General features: G+C 32.9%; 1 non-coding gene across 1 annotated transcript; it reads right to left on the bottom strand.

The window, feature by feature from the left end:
• Positions 1-13867: 13867 nt before the first annotated feature.
• On the bottom strand, positions 13868-13940 carry Trnar-ucg. Its single transcript has one exon. It is a non-coding gene; the product is annotated as a tRNA-Arg (tRNA).
• Between the last annotated feature and the right edge of the window lie 535 nt (positions 13941-14475).

Raw genomic sequence — 14475 nt, 5'->3', positions numbered from 1 at the left:
CAATATTTTTAGGCGATATAAACTTGGGACTAAACTTAGTATACCTTGGTATATTCCATTTATACATGGTATAAAAATGTTCAGTATTGTAGGAAAAACTATGACTAACAAGTGAAAACAAACAATTGTCTGAGTTAATTGTTGAAATACCATGTATAGATAGTGTTGATTACTCTATCACATTTCACATATATACAATTTACGCTTAATTTGCGCCCTCACGGGTAAACAGTGATGTTTACGAAAAAATGTTTCAAAAAAAAGTTGTTTATTTTTTTATAAGAAACATTTTTTACATTTAAACTTTTGGTCTATCTCTAACGGTTTACAAGATGGGTCCTACCGACCCATAGGTCAAGACCCAATTGACCTATGTTGCTAATTTACGAACTCGACCTCACTTTTTACGTCCTGAGTACGCTGTAAAAATTTCAGCTCGATATCTTTTTCGTTTTTGAGTTATCGTGCCCACAGACGGACGGACGGACGGACAACCGGAAATGGACTGATTTTATGAACACCTATGACAAAATTTTTTTTCTTGCATCATTATTTTTAAGCGTTACAAACTTGGGACTAAACTTAATATACTATGTATATTTCATATATACATGGTATAAAAATGTTCAAGCTACACGAAATAGTATCTATAAGTAATTAGACTTTTCTCTATAGGAACGTATTTCCAATTTATATGAACAAACAAACAGGTCAGATATTTAAATCAACACCGGATAATATTCGTCATCTTGCATTCATACGTGTGACTGATATGCTGGTTGACGATTCGACTCGAAGCGTAGCAATGGTTTTTTTTTGTTTTATTAGTGGTGGCAAAAAAAAACCACCCCAAGAGGATACTTACATTGTATGGTTAATTGAATATGAGAGAATGAATTAAGCACAATTTTCGTATGTATCTCTTCGGAGGCAAGGAAATAAAATATATAGGCGGCATTCCCAGAAGTAACGTTTTACAAACCGTTAAATTTTTTTTTTATTATTGTAGTAAATGAATTCGATAACTTAATTAACTTACCAATGTTTTTCTTTTTCTAAATGAAAATATGAAGGAGGGTGTGTGGTGTAGGGGATGTGATATGTGAGTTTGTGATTTTAAATTAAATTGAAGTTCAATTAATAAAACATCACCCTTCGAACGATGACTTTTAAGAAAATTTACCATTTAAAAAGTTTTTAGTTTAAATTAGTGATTGAAAGTTTTTCCATGATTATTTTGTGCTTGAAATTAATTTTGTTTTTCATCAATTTTATACATTTTATATTTGAAAATATTTTCCAAATTTGATTGTCACTTATCTTGAAAGCTCTTTCATTTTTTCATTTTTTTAAAGGAATTACTTCTAATATTTAATCTAAAGATAGTCTTAAAAGGTCAATATTATTGAATCAATATCGATATGGAACACGCTATCTTGCCAAATAGACATCTGATTATAATAGACAACTGTCTACACTGAACTACCTTATGGTCTATGACTCATACCGATATGACATCACAGATTTAATTTCGATATTAATGGCAACTACGACATCTTTTTAAATATTAAAAATTCAGACTTTAGAATAAATCAATCCGTAATGACTCATCAGAACTTGATAAAATATGTCATTAAAATAAAGATCATTTTTGGATTTTAAAAATTTAATTTTTTAGTATTGTTTTTCAGCTTTGAAAATGGTTTTTTTTTTTTTTTAGTTTTTCCAAACGTTAAGGAGATATGCAAGGATTGAATAATACTAGGGATTTCATTAAAACTCTAAAAATACATTTCTTGATTAACAAAGTTTCTAAAAATCACAAAAAATTCCTAGGTCATCGGGCTTTTTATTAATTTTTTTATCGTTCAAAGTTGGCTGAAAAAATGATGAACCATATAGGTTATACTTTTCAATTGAGAGTGTGATAAAAATTATCTAAAATATTTAAACAATCTTGTAGTTTATAATAATACCATCAAAATATAAGGTTATTGATGATATTAAAACTAAATTTTAATTTAATTATGAGTTCATCGAAGATCCATCATTTGATGAACAGAGACGACTATAGTTAGTTTATTGATGATTGAAGAGAGACATCTATATTATCAAATTTATAAGCATCACTTGCACACAATATATATTATATATTTTTGTAATTGCGTGGTATTGTAAAGCTAAAAATAGCTAATTATCTGAAGTCGTTAGAGTAATGTGTTTCGATTTTTAGAAAATTTATTCATATAATCAAGGGAATAGACAAATCACAAATTTGTTTGAATGTAATACAAAACTCGTATGCAGTACATGTTTAATCTTCTCGATTTCTCATCATACTTATTTTAAATATTTTCGAATTGTTTCGAATAACCCATATAACAAAGTTAAAACATATAAAATGAAATAGTTTGAATCGAAACAATAAAACTACAACCAACTTTGAAAAAACAAATACTATAATAACACAACTATTAAAAAACATCGAAAACTTTCATGAAAAGAAAAATTTCTATTAGAAAATGCAACAAACCCACAAAATAGTAGTATGATTACTTCATTCGAATACCAGAAGTCTCAGAAGTGTACAGCTTTCTTGCGAAAGTTAAATACACGTCGCTTTATTTTTAATTAATCAAATCGCTAAAATTTTTCGTACATTTTTAATTTGCACGATTAGCTGTGCAAGGAAAACTAAGTGACGCCATTCTAAATCCAAAGTGGCGGACCATTAAGGATGACTTATAATAATAATAATAATAATGGGGTTTGACCTCCGTTTCTCTGACATATACGCCTATAACAGGGCCACCCACATCATTATTTGTTAATCGTTATTTATTTAATTACAAACATGGTACTTGGTTCTTACCCAAGCGGCGACAATGTGATCAATTCTGCACTCCCATTAATTATAAATTGTTCGCAATGCCGCTGCCTGGATTCGAACCCGCAACCTAAGTCTAAATGGACAAACAGTCAAAGGCAAACGCCTTAGACCGCTCGGCCATTTAGGCTCTGATGTTACCGATATTATCTTATAGAAGAAATAATTAGAAATAGAATAGATAACTAAAAAACGAAAAAAGGTATCGAGCTGAAATTTTTACAGTGCACTCAGGACGTAAAAAGTGAGGTCAAGTTCGTAAATGAGCATCATAGGTTAATTGGGTCTTGCGTCCGTAGGACCCATCTTGTAAACCGTTAGAGATAGAACAAAAGTATCAACGTAAAAAATGTTCCTTATCAAAAATTAAACAACTTTTGTTTGAAACATTTTTTTGTAATCATCACTGTTTACCCGCGAGGGCGCCAATTAGGCGGAAATTTTATAATATGTACTATACTTGATTATCAGTTATGTATGTGTCACATGTTTGTATGTATAATGTGATAAAGAAATCAACACTGACTATGCATGGTATTTCAACAATTAACTCAGTCAATTGTTTGTTTTCACTTGTTAATTGTATTTTTTAAATAGAATTCCTTAATATACAATTTTATTTCGAGTATCGTGGTATTTATTTCAATAGCCATTCTGATTGTTCTGAAACATCCTGTAAAAATAGTTGTATAGTGTTTATTTACTAAAAGTTGTTTAGTTACATATATGAAACACACAACTTCGAAAATACACTTCGAACTTTCGATGTGGTTATATAAGTGTCCCATATCACTATGTATATACACACAATAAAACATATCCCAATGGTACAATTGAATTGATATTGTCTTTATCATCTTTTATGGTCCAAAAAAAACACCCATGTTTCGATGGATCATAAAACATTTCGATGTGTAACTTTCTAATAATCGTAAATATTTAAAAAAAAACAATAATTTTTTTTTAGTTAACTTATTGAAAAGTGAAATATGTTACCAGAAAAATTTTTTTCGATCGAAAAAAAATATACTTATATTTCACCCCTTGTCACATGACTGAATGAGGGAATTGTAAGGGGGTGGGAGTTCGGAGTGTGTATATATGTTATACAAATAAAGTATTATTCTAGAATTTTAGAATAGATTTCATATAAATCAAAGCAGTTGAACATAAAAGTTGGAACATATAACGTAAAACCAGCAACGCCTTAACGATTTCTTACTGGCTTTGACGTTTACGAAATAAACTGCTAAAATATGCAATCTTTTCCGTTGTTAAACATAATCTCAACGACTATTATTATATAACAAATATTCACTTACATAACACCCGATGCTCGTCGTGTAAAAGTAGTCACTTTTAACGTGGAAAACGATTATCGTAACATCTTTTGATTGTTTTTAAAACAACAAGTGAAAATTATATTTAAACAAAAATTTTTCATTCAACCGACTTCAAAATAGAATGTGTTTATTCTCATTTTGAATCTGTTTCTAAGGAGAAAACAGATTTTTTAATCGACGTGTTTTGAAACGAATTTTTAAAGGTGATTCCATGAAAAAATGTACCCAGAATGGAAAAAAATATCTAGACCAAGAAACGAAGCACGAAAAAATGATCAAAGTTGAGTTTTCGAGTTTCTAGTGGAGTTTTCGAGAAATTCGTCATATAATCAGACCAAACTCATTACAGGGGGGTTTTTGAGGTCGCTGAACACGAATATCGTGGCAGAATTGGTCTCGGAGATACCTGGTGCAACGGTATTCCCCTCGCTTCCTGGAGTTTTCGAGAAATTCGTCATTTAATCACGCCAAACTCGCTACTAGGGGATTTTTGGGATCGCTGAACATGAATATCGTGACAGAATTGGTCTCAGAGGTATTTGGTACGACGGTGTTCTTGTCGCCTCCTGAAATTTTCAAGAAATTCTTCACAAAAACAGCACAAACTTGTTACCCGGGGGTTTTAGAGGTTTTTGAACACGAGTATCGTGTCGGAATTGGTCTCAGACGTACCTGGTGCAAACGGTATCTCCTCACCTCCGGGAGTTTTCGAGAAATTCGACATATAATCAGTCTAAACTCGTTACTCGGGGGTTTTTGGGGCCACTGAACAAAAAATATCGTGACGTCTAGTGGAATTGGTCTTTCCTGGCCGCACCTGTGTCATGGGAAAAACTAACTTCGTATATTTTAAGAATAAATGAGAAACTTGGCCAATCCTCCAACTAAAATTTCCTACTTTTAAGCAAAAAAAATTCACCCTATATACTGTAGAAAAATTTCGAAAGCAGGAGATTTATATTAGTAGTTAATTACTGAAAATAATTGTCGGGCAACATCTGTACGAGACCAGATTTACATACTGAATTCTATAGTCCACAACACAGTGATACCAATATAATAATAATTAGTAAATTAAGTTGTAATATGCACCAATTGTCAGTCATACATAATAACTCGTCATTATTTGTCAGTTAGTCATGATATGGTTGTCTTTGTCATGTCATGTATGACTACAAGAGTGACTACCATTACTGTGTCATCAAAAAGTAGGGCACAATAGTCTTATACGTTGTGGTACTAAACTCGTATCGAGTGGTTTTCTCGAAAAAATTTTTTGACGATTAATTCATCAATTAAAGTGATTGTAAACCTACAGTATTGTAAAAAAGTTTTGGTTTATTGCACGGTACATACATATTAATCAAATACATGCTTTATACTCAAACAATGTGATTTTTTTTAGCTTTACAATGCTACGCAACTATAAAAATATATAATATATTGTGTGCAAGTGATGCTTATAAATTTGATTATATAGATATCTCTCTTCAATCATTAATAAACTAACTATAGCGTCTCTGTTCATTAAAGGATGAATCTACGATACGAGTTGGTCGACTTTAGAGTTGTTATTTGGGTACTGAAGTTTTTAGTTCTTGAGTTCAAAAATGGGACATCTCCACCTATTGCAGCATCCTAGGATCCATATAATTCCTGCACATTTTTTGATAGCACGGTATGGTTTGGTGCTATAGTAGTGATATGAGTGTATTGCGTGGTCTAGTAGCAGTGTCAGTGAATAAAGCCCCTATTTAAGATTAAATTTATTCCAAAACAATGTGTGTTATATTAGTCATCGTCATCAGCGAACACAGAGCTAACAGCTAACAGCCAGTTCAGTGCTCAGTTCAGTTTAGTATCATGATATTAATTACATTAGCAATTATGTAAATCAACATTTATGTTTTAAGTGTATTAAAATGAATTTATGCAAATTTTATAAATATTATATTTGTGTGTTAATAGCCCTGTTTATTTTATCATTTATTATTTATTTTATATTTTACTGTATTTACTATACAACAAGCGTTACAGTTAAACCGTATTATCAATAATCTTATATATTTAAACTAGAAATTCTTGTAAATATATATATATCGACTTTTCGTTCGCCCAAAAAACCCCTGCATACTCATTTTCATGAAAATCGTTGGAAATGGCTCCAACGAAAAGTCGATCTAGTTAGGCAAACGAAAAGTCGATCTATTTAGGTCTAGATGTTTTTTAAAACGGCGTTTTGTCTGTCTTTTCATGAAAAACCGAAAGATACACTGTAAAATATGACTCATTCTATTTGGAAAGGTTTTCCATAGGATGTGGGCCTTCTCGAATTTTCCCGGATATGCTGCTTATACCAATCCTAGGAACACCTTAAGGTTTAGCCTTGTGTATAGTTTAATCGAAATCGTTAAAGTCGTTTTTGAGAAAACCCCAAAAATCCTGTTTTATCCTAGAGGGAAGTACCCTTGAAAAAAGGCTTAGGAAAAAAATCGTCTGGAATTATGACTAAACTGAACCGAGTACGAGTTTGAGAAAAATCGGTTGAAAATTGAAGGCTCCAGCTTGTCAACAGACATACCGACATACCCACGTACCGACGGACGTAACATTTTTTAAAAACCACTTTTTTGGAATCAGGGTCCCTGACATCTATTGGTGTATATCGTAGTTAACGTTAACTACGACCCAACCCAACCCAACACTCAACCCAACCCAACCTAACCCAACGATTTCTCCGTTGCCTCCTGGAGTTTTCTAGAAATTCGTCATATAATCAAACCAAACTCAGTATACGGGGGTTTTTGGGGTGGCTGAACACGAATATCGTGGCAGAATTGGTCTCGGAGGTACTTGGTGCCCAGGATGCATCTGTTCAGCGACTCCTAAAGCCCGCGAGTAACGACTTTCCCAAAAACTCCAGAAGACGACGGGAAACCGTTTACCCTAGGCACCGGGTACCTCTGAGACCAATTCTGTTACGATATGTTCAGTGCCGGATTAAGCCCATCGGGGGCCCTAGGCCAATAAAATTTTGGGGCCCCCCTTTTTTGAATAATAGTAACATTAATCGTTATTTTGAATATTTTGAGTTTCAAAATACATATTATCATCAATTTTTTCATCAATTTTTTCGAAATTTGAAAAAAAAAATAACTTGAAATTGAAAATTTTTGTTCAAAAATAATCATATCAGATTTTCGTGGGGGCCCCTGCCCGTCGGGGGCCCTAATCCATGGCTTAGTCCGGCCTAATGGGTAATCCAGCACGGGATATGTTTAACTTGGACAACTCTTTATTACTGTGTCTCACTTAATAAAACTATGGAATTTGGTTTCTTCAAAATCTTGGATGTAAGTTTTTGTTTGTAAAGTTAAAGAATACGAATTAAAAATTAAAAAAACAGTGGCAGTCAATAAAAATTCAATGAATTTCGTGTATATTTTATTTTGGTATTGAATAGAAACATTAAAGTAAAAATATTTGTATTTATATATCAGTATCAGTAGAGTCAGTAGAGATGTTATCATTATGTTTTTAAAGGGAGACGCTCGCGCTGGGCTGAACATTGAGCTCTATCTATATTCTATAGCAACTTATTTATAATACTGTATATGTATACTGTGTTGTATGTAGGGTATGCAATGGGTATGTGAGACTATGTGAGATGGTAGAAGCGCGCCACGCAGGGGACACTTTTGCACATTTGTCAAATGTCTTGAACAATCCGGCTGCAGAAGATGTTGACGAATTACATTTATGTCATTATCTGGCTAATATTATGCGCCCTACAATACAACTATATAGATATACGAACATGGAAAAACACGTTGAAAAACTATTCCTATTCTCTTATTTACAAAAAGCAAGGATTTCAAATTCCTAGGTCGTCGGGCTTTTTATACCATGCATATATGTAATATGCAAGGTATACTAAGTTTAGTCCCAAGTTTGTAACGCTTAAAAATATTGATGCTATGAACAAAATTTTGGTATAGGTGTTCATAAAATCACTTAATTAGTCCATTTTCGGTTGTCTGTCTGTCTGTCCGTCTGTATGCCGGATTACAAACACTGGCCGTGGAAAGCCACCCTTAAAGAAAGAGTAGCAGGTGAATTAAAGAAAATCATATTTTTAAAAAGAAATTCAGTTTTTTTACCTCAGAAATTCGAAAAAAAAAAAAATCGAAAGCAAGTTAAAGAGTCTGAATCGTTTAATCAACATACTTTTTTTCCAGTATAGTTCAGTTTATGTTTATAGACGTTGAAATGAGAAGACATTGCATTTGGTACGTTCAACACAATTATTCATACGATTATCTAAAGTATAGTATACGAGATATACGATAACTTTTGGAGTTGGCTGATACTATTCTGATAATGACAATACATACAAACCGTTTCACAAATTTTTATAACAAAACAATAGACTCTGTCTCTCTGGAGGATGATACATACAGCATCTCTATCCATGTTCCTTGTATACACCGTGTTCAAAAAGTTTCTCCTTTACGAACTCGATCTCATTTTTTACGTCTTGAACACGCTATATAAATTTCAATTTTGAGTTATCGTCTCGACAGACAGACAGACGAATAGACGGATAACCGGAAATGGATTTTTTCGATGATTTTATGAACACTTCTATACCAAAATTTTGTCGGTAGCATCAATATTTTAATTGAAGGCATGGACCAGCTACGAAGCAGGGCGAATCGCCAAAAGTCTGTTGGGTGAAGGAAACTCGCTCGGTAACAGAGCCGAGGAGATCTTGAAACTAAACAGAGCTGATATTAGAGTCATCGTAGAGTTACTCACAGGGCATGATAACCTGAACAAGTGCCAACATCAGATTGGAAAAAGACAATCTCCCGCGTGTGACAGATGCGGAGAAAATTCAGAAGAAACATCGATCCACTTTCTCTGTTACTGCCCGGCGCTCATACAGCAGCGAAGCAAATTTCAGTACATCAGTTGGTTATAATAGCCACTGTCTTAAAACTTTTGTCCTGGTTATTTTTTTTTCAGCAATTTTTTTCTAAAATTCAGGAATAGAGGGTTTCGAACTTTTTGAACATTCTGTATGTGTATTTATGTATACAATGTACAATGTACCAGTACCACTTTACTTCAACAATCATCACTTACTTTTCAAACCACTTTGTTGTGACTTTCATTTGTTTTCGAAATGTTATTGTTGCTATTATTCTTTGTTCTTGTATTGTCTTTTCAATGTTTTTACAAAATATTATTTATTATATTTATAGTTAGCTTCATTCAGTGGCGGCAGTCATGTATATGTCAACGTAGTATTAAACAACTGACTAAATTGTTGAAATACCCTGTAAATTAGAAGATTTCGTTTTTTTCTTTTTATAAATTTGAATGTTTTACAAGGTCACTAATTGTTTATTTTTAAATCTCTAACGGATTACAAGATAGGTCCTACGGAGCCTTAGACCAGTCTGATGAAAAGACAGACCTGATTATTTGACCTATATTGCTCATTTACAAACTTTACCTTATTTTTTACGTCCTGAGTACGCTAGAAAAATTTCAGTTTGATATCTCTTTTCGTTTTTGAGTTATCGTGTTGACAGACGGACAAACAGACAACCGAAAATGGATTAATTAGGTGATTTTATAAACACCTAAACCAAAATTTTGTTCGTTCAATATTTCTAAGCGTTACAAACTTGGAACTAAAGACAATAAACTTTGATATATATTAAATTTATACATGGTATAAAAGTGTTTTTGGTGGTATGGTTTAGATGAACCTTACCTTTAGAAGAAGATTTCCAGTTTTTCTCCACCTTCCTTGGCCCTATGTGTACGCCCATGATGATTCATATTAGTTTTGATTATTAAGTGTTAGAAAAAGATAGCTGTTTACATAATTTTGTTTATGTAATTTTTCTACTTTTTGAATTTGATAGACATCAATCGTTTATATATATAAAGTGAGTCTTGTAAATTCAGGTCAAAATTAAGTTTTGTAAGTCTATGGTCACGTCATTACTGACATACACAAAAGATACTGGCTCAATCTTTGTATCAGAAAATACCAATAAATTGATTGAATTAAAAAAAATCTAATTATTTACATTTAATCGCAGGACAAGATGTCACAATTGCTAATAAATTATCCACTAAAACATTCTGTACAAAGAAGTTTGTATATTTTCATGTAAAATATAAAGATATCAAGTAAATGGGTTCGTTTATGTAATTGTCTCAATTCGTCTTTGTAAATTTTTACAAAAACCAGATGTAAGCATGTTCTATTAAACATTGTTAGTTACATTAGTCGACCGACAGACACATAGACAAAACAAAACGACACTCTACGTAACACATACCAGTAAGTCCGTCCGTCTGTTTTAAGGACTGACAAACAAATTTGAAAATATTATTAAGTCAAAATAAAAAGAAGTAAAATAAATTATGAATAATTACTTAATAGTGGTTGTAGCATTTATTTAAATTATAATCTTTTTTCATTTTTTGTTTGTTTTTGTACTAGCATTCACTTACAAGAACACTCAAAATTTAGTAGTATTGAATTGTTAACATGTAATCAAACTTTTATCAATAACTTCGCTGTTAATTAAAATCCATCAAGAATGAATTTATATTCTTAACTAAAGTTAGGTTAGGTTATATAGGCTGTCCACGAAGGACACACTTAGGCTATAGACCCCAAGGTGATACCATATATGTGTTTTCCACCTTTCCACTGATAATTTCATTTATCAGCTCCTCAATTTCAGAGGCTGGAGCACCTCCTTCATGCATATACCATATACTACACCAGTTCATCATAACTATTAATTAAATTAAGTTTTAATTATTAATATTACAAAATAATCCAGGGGGGGAGGCGAACCGAGTAGCCACCCGGAGCGTGAAATCCTTAAAATATGATATACAGTTATCTCGATAATCGTTAAAACAGAGCTATTCCGAAAACTGAGATTGTATGGAAAAATTCATTATAAATGATCAATAAAATTGAAAAAAAACCCAACTCAACCCACACAAACACCCACTCCCACTCCCACTCCCACTCCCACACACACACTCCCACTCCCACTCCCACTCCCACTCCCACTCCCACTCCCACTCCTACTCCCACTCTCACTCTCACTCTCACTCCCACACCCACACCCACACCCACACCCACTCCCACTCCCACACCCACTCTCACTCCCACTCCCACTCCCACTCCCACTCCCACTCCCACTCCCACTCCCACTCCCACTCCCACTCCCACTCCCACTCCCACTCCCACTCCCACTTCCACTCCCACCCACTCCCACTCCCACACCCACTCCCACTCCCACACCCACACCCACTCCCACACCCACTCCCACTCCCACTCCCACTCCCACTCCCACTCCCACACACACTCCCACACACACTCCCACACCCACACCCACTCCCACACACACTCCCACTCCCACTCCCACACCCACTCCCACTCCCACTTCCACTCCCACACCCACTCCCACTACCACACACACACACCCACTCCCACTCCCACTCCCACACCCACACCCACTCCCACTCCCACTCCCACTCCCACTCCCACACTCACTCCCACTCCCACACTCAACCCATACTCAACCCAACCCAACCCAACCCAACCTAACCCAACCCAACCCAACCTAACCCAACCTAACCCAACCTAACCCAACCTAACCCAACCTAACCCAACAAAACCCAACCTAACCCAACCCAACCCAACCCAACCAAAAATTACAAAAATTGTGTTTTTTTGAATTTTTTATGATTTTTTCGATTTTTACAAATTGAAAAAAGTGTAAAAAAATTTTTTTTTTCCGATTTCGATAAAACTAAGTTTATAAGGTAATTTTGACCCGAAAATTACAAAAATCGTGTTTATTTGACCATTAAATGAGTAATTTTCGAGATATTTTATGAATCTGACAGTAGAGCCAACATTTTCATTCCGTTCAGTCACTGAAATTATTCCGCATTGAATCTAATTATTCCGAAATTGTCCTTTTCATTTCAATTACGATTCATGTTAATCAAAAAAATGTATTTATAAAGTTTTATTGAAATCCCTAGTATTTTCCAATCCTTGTATATCTCCTTAAAAGAGCAAAAATTTCTTTTGATTACATTCTCATACCCTTTTTATTCGGTACCAAAAATATTATATACATAATAATAATAATAATGATAATAGTTGATGATGAAATAAAGTCCTTTTGTTTAATTGGAATAAAGTTTTCGGAGTTGATGATTTAGTTTTATAGAATGAAGTACAGTAGAGCTAGTATTATAGTTTGTTTTAAAAGGAGTATATTTCAATAATTACAATAGTTCCGAGAGTCAAATACATATAATAGTACACAAACGTAGCAGGGGGTTGAATTCACATAGACCACCCGTGTACTGATACTGTTCTAGTATTATTATAATCACTGGTAACTTTACTAAATAGAAATATACTGCCCTTAATACATTTAAGATTTATTTGTAATATAAAATATCCACTGTAGAAAATATAATTATTAAAAAGATGTCGCCATATAAATTATTTCAAATTATTATTCACAAATCATCACAGCTAATGTATTATCCATCAACATACGACCAGTATCAAAATTTCTCTTCTTTAATATTGGGCCAGTATGAAATATACTAAGATATATCCAGTCTAGTCCCAAGTTTGTAGCCCTTAAAAATATAATAAAACTAGAGTGATACCCAACCGCTTCGCTGGATTTAAAAGTAAAGATTGATAAAGATTCCTTACCTGCTTTCTATAACACTCGAAATAATGGTAAAGATTGTTTTAGTTTTACACAGGTAAATATATGAATGGTTTTCTATTTTTTTAAATAGTATAATAGTCGTAATTATTCATTGAGCCTATCAGCAAAGATGGCCGTGAAATATTTCATATTGACTATTTAACAGAAATCTGTAATTTATGGTAATGTCAAATGTCAAATTAAATTTATTTTAAATTTTTTTAAAATTTATTATTAATTTATCTATATAAATTATAGTTCATGTGTTATTCTGACATATCAGCTATATTGTTGTACAGTTTCATTAAAAACCATTCTCTAGTTTTACCGTGAAAGCGTAACAAACAAACATGCTTACTTTCGCATTTATAATATATAGAGATTATTAAAATTTTGATATATTTGTTCATAACATCACCTAATTAGTCCATTTCCGGTTGTTCGTCTGTCTTTCTATTTGTCTGTCTGCCCGTCTGTCGTCACGATAACTCAAAAACGAATATAGATATGAAGCTGAAATTTTTAAATCGTGTTTAGGACATAAAACGTGAAGTCGAGTTCGTAAATGAGCAACATAGGTCAATTGGGTCTTGGGTCCGTTGTATCTATCTTGTAAACCGTTATAGACACAACAAAAGTTTAAATGTAAGAAATGCTCCTTATAAAAAAATAAACAACTTTTGTTTGAAACATTTTTTCGTAAACATCACTGTTTACCCTTATAGTATGTATTTGTATGGGAATATCAGTCATGTGTGTAAATTACGTAAAAAACAAACGATTTTCCGAATTTTAAAAATAATATGCAAAAGTAGTAGGGTATTATATATACAAAAAAAAAGAAATATCGACCGTGACAGGACTCGAACCTGCAATCTTCGGATTCGAAGTCCGACGCCTTATCCATTAGGCCACACGGTCTGCTGGCGATAAATAAATAAGAAAGAGTTTAATTCGAAATAAAAATAATTCTAGAACAGAAAAATCTTTGTATTTAAAATTGAAGTTGCCCAGCGAAGCGAGTAGTTCACAGCTAGTACATAGTATTCTTATTAACCTTATAATTAATTCAATTTTATTGAATTCCTAAGAAAATCCATTTGTATTTCACGATTTTACTACCTTAAAAACATGATCAAATACCAACGAAATAAAAATAGTTAACATAAAGAAGATGATATTATGTTCTAAGTAGAAACATATTTTCGACCACTAAGTAGAAAATGAAACAACATATTAAGAAATAACACAGAAAATATTTAGTGTAATACTTTTGTTTGTAGGTGAACAGAGCACTGTGTACGACACTCAAGCTCTTTTAAGCACTACCTTCAAACTTTGAGTAGCTCAGATAAGGACATTAAAGTTTAAAATGTACGAAGAGCTATCTCTATACCACTTCAAACGTATTAAGAACATATTTAATTTATACCTACGTTTACTATAAGTTACGTAA

This window comes from Chrysoperla carnea, chromosome X (genome assembly GCF_905475395.1).
Source record: "Chrysoperla carnea chromosome X, inChrCarn1.1, whole genome shotgun sequence".
Lineage (NCBI taxonomy): Eukaryota > Metazoa > Arthropoda > Insecta > Neuroptera > Chrysopidae > Chrysoperla > Chrysoperla carnea.
This window is presented reverse-complemented; position numbering and strand designations above follow the sequence as displayed.